This window comes from Triticum aestivum, chromosome 7D (assembly GCF_018294505.1).
Source record: "Triticum aestivum cultivar Chinese Spring chromosome 7D, IWGSC CS RefSeq v2.1, whole genome shotgun sequence".
In the NCBI taxonomy this organism is placed as follows: Eukaryota; Viridiplantae; Streptophyta; class Magnoliopsida; order Poales; family Poaceae; genus Triticum; species Triticum aestivum.
In genome coordinates, this window is record NC_057814.1 from 204,372,611 (window position 1) to 204,378,118 (window position 5,508).

Below are 5,508 nucleotides of genomic sequence, written 5' to 3' on the forward strand. Positions count from 1 at the left end.
TGGGCCTTATGGGCCTAGAGGGGAAACGCACCAGCCACAAGGGGCTGGTGCGCTCCCCGTATGGGCTGGCCAAGGTGGATAAGGAAAGGTCAAGGAGGAAAGGAAAGAAAAGGAATAGGATTCCCCCTTCCTTGCCTCTTCCCCTCCTTCCTTCCCCCTCCGATATATATGGCAGGAGGGGCACGGCTTGGGAGGAGCCCAAGTAGGATTCGGTCCTACTTGGGGCGCCTCCTGGCCTCTCCCCTCCCCCTCCCACCTATATATATGTGGGGAGAGGCGCCCTAGCACAAACCAAACAATTGCCTAGCCGTGTGCGGCGCCCCCCTCCACCGTTTACACCTCTGGTCATATCTTCGTAGTGCTTAGGCGAAGCCCTGCAGAGATCACTTCACCATCACCGTCACCATGCCGTTGTGCTGACGAACATCGTCTACTACCTTGACGTCTTGCTGGATCAAGAAAGCGAGGGACGTCACCAAGCTGAACGTATGCAGAACTCGGAGGTGTCGTACGTTCGGTACTTGATCGGTCGAAGCTAGAAGATGTTCGACTACATCAACCGCGTTGTTAAATGCTTCCGTTTACGGTCTACGAGGGTACGTAGACACTCTCCCCCTTGTTGCTATGCATCTCCACGGATAGATCATTGCGTGTGCGTAAAAAAAATTTTGTTTTCCATGCAACGATTCCCAACAATACCTTCAAGCACTCACCTCCCCGGCAATGGCGTCAGAAAAGAGCTTGATGTCTACTACGCAAATTTATTCTTGTAGACTCCTGTTCGGCCTCCAAGCGCAAAGTTTTGTAGGACAGTAGCAATTTTCCTTCAAGTGGATGACCTAAAGTTTATCAATCTGTGGGAGGCGCAGGATGAAGATGGTCTCTCTCAAACAACCCTGCAACCAAATAAAAAAGAGTCTCTTGTGTCCCCAACACACCAAATACAATGGTAAATTGTATAGGCGCACTAGTTCGGCGAAGAGATGGTGATACAAGTGTAGTAATGGTAGCGGATATGATACACATCAACCAACTCTAATGTCACCTAGGTACTCCAATGTCACCACGAGTATCTGTAAGTTGATTGTACGATATGCATCAAACCATTTCAGATTCATAATACTCAATCCAACACAAAGAACTTCAAAGAGTACCCCAAGATTTCTACCGAAGAAATAAGGACGAAAACATGCATCAACCCCGCATAGATTACCCCAATGTCACCTCGAGAATCCGTGAGTTGAGTGCCAAGACATACATCAAGTGCTCTCAAATCCATAGAAGTATTCAAGCCGATAATAACGAAATCTCAAAGGGAAAACTCAATTCATCACGATAAGATAGAGAGGGAGAAACACCATATGATCCAACTATATTAACAAAGCTCGCGATACATCAAGATCGTGCCAAATCAAGAACACGAGAAAGAGAGATAAAACACATAGCTACTAGTACAAACCCTCAGCCCCGAGGGTGGACTACTCCCTCCTCATCATGGTGGCCGCCGGGATGATGAAGATGGCCTCCGGTGATGATTTCCCTATCTAGCAGGGTACCGGAACAGGGTCTAGATTGGTTTTTCATGGCTACAGAGGCCTACGACGGCGGAACTTGTGATCTAGGGTTATTTTGGGGGGTTTCTGTGTTTATAGGATCTTTTGGCGTTAATCGCACGCGAAGATGAGCCTAGAGGGGCCCACTAGGTACCAGAGCGAGCCAGACCCACCTGGCACGCCCTGGTGCCTAGTGGGGCCCTCGTGGCTCTTCTGGCCCTCTGACGAAGCTTCCAGTGCCTTTTTTCTTCCAAAAAATCGTCAAAAAGTTTCGCTGCATTTGGAGAATTTTGATTTCTGCACAAAAAACAACACCATGGTAGTTCTACTGAAAACAGCGTCAGTCCAGGTTAGTTCCGTTTAAATCATATAAAATTGCACCCCAACCATATAAAATTGTTGGAAACATGGCATGAATACTTCATAAATTATAGATACGTTGGAGATGTATCAACTATTGATGTCTTCATGTAAAATTATATACTATTGCTTTGAACCATTCAAGTCAAAATATCCATGCTAGAAAAGAATAAAAAATATGATGAATATGTTAGGTGGCATTCCACATCAAAAAATTTGTTTTTGTCATTTACCTACTCGAGAATGAGCTGGAATTAAACTTCAGGATGCTTGATACGTCTCCAACGTATCTATAACTAGAAGATGCCCCGCGCGTTGCTACGGGAAGTTTGAACAAATAATTTGTAAGGAATAAAATACCAACTGCATGATATACATGCAAAAGAAAATAAGGTAATAAAGCGGAAGCTCAATGTTGTATTATCAGTGCATCAAATGGTGTTTCGAACATTAAGAATAATTTTCTGTTCATCCAAAAAATGTGGCTCACCCGCAAAAAGGTGGCTAATAAAAATTAATCTTTTATGTCCATGCTTCAAGTTAGGCTAAAGGTTTTAGTTACATTACATCATCTCAGCCATTTAGATGGTTCGTCGATATTGGTATATAGATCAGATTTAGATACAGCACATTCACGTATCCTTGTACTCCCTCCGTTCCAAAATAGATGACTCAACTTTGTACTAACTTTGTCATCTATTTTGGAACGGAAGGGGTATTACATAACAATAAAATGAGTAAGTAACATTTGTTGACATTCTGTACATGCATCAATACATTTTGCCCGTCACTAAATGATACTCCCTCCGTCCGATATTACATATATATTGTGGAACGGAGGGAGTATTTCTGAAGCTTTCGGATGACCAACATTACCAAGTGTATCAAGTTTGTTCTCTCTCCAATTTAGTCTCAATACTGCCATATGGAACAAACAAAATACTATCAGTGAGTGTTGGGGACAGGGGAATCGTCGCCTGAAATCAAACAAATCTTACTTATATCTGTTATAACACAGTAGTACTACAATAGGTGCTATACTCGAGTTACTATCAGTATAAAAATAGCCATTTCATAAACCTGGAGGAGAACTTGGGAAGAATATGTACCAGTAGGGAGACAAAAATCTGCAGAGTATGTATATGCAGTGAACGGACCGACGAAGATGACTACTTGGTCGTCGTCCAGTGCGCACCACCTGAGATGATGGGGAGCACCATCTCGGATATTATTAGGATAGGGAGCTCCAACCATCAATTACTGAATACCTGTAACAAAAGTTGTAGATGAGAGACGTTGTTGTTTCTTCAAGAGTAGACCGTTCCATATATATAGATGGCAGAAGGCATAAAGCAGTGGTTGTGTGCGCCTGTACAGTTCGTGTGATCTCTTTTGAATAAGATTTTTTTAAGACAGAATACCAAATACGTACTGAAGAACAGGTACTGAACCTTGCAAATCCATCGCTGATAGAAAGGAGCCAGACTTCCAGCGCAGATGCCCCAAAGCAAAAAGGCACCACTGCTGCAGTAGAATGTCACTTGCTATGAAGGGCCACCATTGCCGCAGTCAATGTCGTCTCTGAATCAGCCGAGGCGGCACCTGCGGGAGGACGTCGATCTAGCACTCCTGCAAGTCATGGCTATCAATATCAATGGAGGCCCTACCCGATGTCACCACCAGCACAGCCCTTCAAGGCCGAAAATAAAAAGGTCCACCGGCTGGAGACCTCCCGGGCGCGATGTCCACTCCATGGCTGAGTAGCCGGGAAGAGCGTCCATCCAAGCGAGAGCCCAGCGAATGCGAGGTGGGGAAGTTGAGCGGCACCGAGATGGGTTGGCCGCTCCACCGGGAGCCTCCCGGCCTTCTGTCGAGGCACCCGACACAGGGCGGCAAGGTAATCGCCGATAGTGGCCGGAATCGATGTCGGCACAGTGGCATCCGCCGAGAGGCGCACTTCTTCCAGGGTGGGGGCCCCTACGTTGGGGAAGCCGGAGGCAGGGCTGCGACGACTGCCTGTGGATCTCGTTGCAAGGGGGCACGTCCTCGCCATCGCTTACCTTGCCAAATCGCAAGCGGCCCGGAGATAAATACCAGATCGTAAGAGCAACTGAATCAACAAAGTAATTGTTGTGTAGTGGGATTTGATGAAGATTGGAGAAGATGAAGACGAAGGGGAATCCGCTGCCGTGGGGAACTGGCGAGGCACTCTGTTTGGGAAGGATGCGATGGGAATCGCCACAGACGGAAATAGAGGTGCGTGGGCAGCCTCTCTCGCCGGTCCTACTGATAGTAACTGAAGCTAACATGACTGTTCTCTGGTGTACATGTTTGGTCCCACAATGTAATCCTCTAACTAAACGTTGATGTGGCACTGATGCTGACGTGGATAAGTTGCATGTGAAGAGAAATAGGATAATGGGGATGAACTATTTAGTTATTATAGATTTTTGATTGTTCCATGCTATTGTATTATCAATCTTGGATGTTTTATATACACTTTCAAGCAATTATATATCTTTGTTTGGGACTGACCTATTAACTTAGTGCCCAGTGCCAGTTGATGTTTTTTTGCTTGTTTTGGTTTTGCAGAATATTAGTACCAAATGAAGCCCAAGTGCTACGAAACTTTTTGGAGATTTTTTTGGCAATAAGAGACCCTCGAAGCTTCGGGAGGGCACAAGAAGATGGAGAAGTGGCCCACGAGGCACCAGGGCGCGCCCCGGGGGGAGGTGCGTGCCATGGTTGCTTGTGGGGCCCATGTGGCTTCGTTTGGCCTAACTCCACCTCTATAAATTCTTTAAAATCGTGAAACCAACAGGGGAGTCCACGAAATACTTTTTCCACAGCCGCAAGTTCCAGAACCACGAGATCCCATCTGGAGGCTTTTTCCGGCACTCTACCAGAGGGGGATTCGATCACGGAGGGGCTCTACATCATCCTTGCTGCCCTTCCATGATGCATGAGTAGTTTACCATGGACCTATGGGTCCATAGATAGTAGCTTGATGGCTTCTTCTTCTCTATTTAATCTTCAATACAATGTTCTCCTCGATATTCTTGGAGATCTATTCGATGTAACGACTTTTTGCGGTGTGTTTATTGGGATCCGATGAATTGTGAGTTTATGATCAGATCTATCCATGAATATTATTTGAGTTTTCTCTGAACTCTTTTATGCATGATTAATATAGCTTCGTGTTTCTCTCCGATCTATTGATTTGGTTTAGCCAACTAGATTGATTTTTTTTACAATGGGAGAGGTGCTTTGTAATGGGTTCGATCTTACGGTGCTCAATCCCAGTGACAAAAAGGGACATGACGCGTATGTATCGTTGCTATTAAGGTTAAAAATATGGGGTTTATTCATACGCGAGTTTATCTTGTCTACATCATGTCATCTTGCTTAAGGCGTTACTCCGTTTTCTCATGAACTTAATACACTAGATGCATGCTGGATAGCGGTCGGTGCGTGGAGTAATAGTAGTAGATGCAGAATCGTTTTGATCTACTTGTCTAAACATCATAGAAATTTGATCAATAAGAATGATGTGATCGACAAGACCCATCCGTTAGCTTAGCATATTGATCATTCA

At 45.1% G+C, this 5,508-nt stretch overlaps 1 long non-coding RNA gene across 3 annotated transcripts; it reads right to left on the reverse strand.

The window, feature by feature from the left end:
• Nucleotides 1–2,421: 2,421 nt before the first annotated feature.
• LOC123167962 (uncharacterized) lies at nt 2,422–4,209 on the reverse strand. 3 transcript variants are annotated; one of them, XR_006484162.1, is made up of 3 exons: nt 3,365–4,200; nt 3,023–3,181; nt 2,422–2,890 (listed from the first exon to the last, which is right to left on the reverse strand). It is a non-coding gene; the product is annotated as an uncharacterized lncRNA (long non-coding RNA). The 3 variants fall into 3 exon arrangements; XR_006484161.1 differs by having other exon boundaries at nt 2,422–2,831; nt 3,365–4,199; XR_006484160.1 differs by having other exon boundaries at nt 2,422–3,181; nt 3,365–4,209.
• Nucleotides 4,210–5,508: the final 1,299 nt, after the last annotated feature.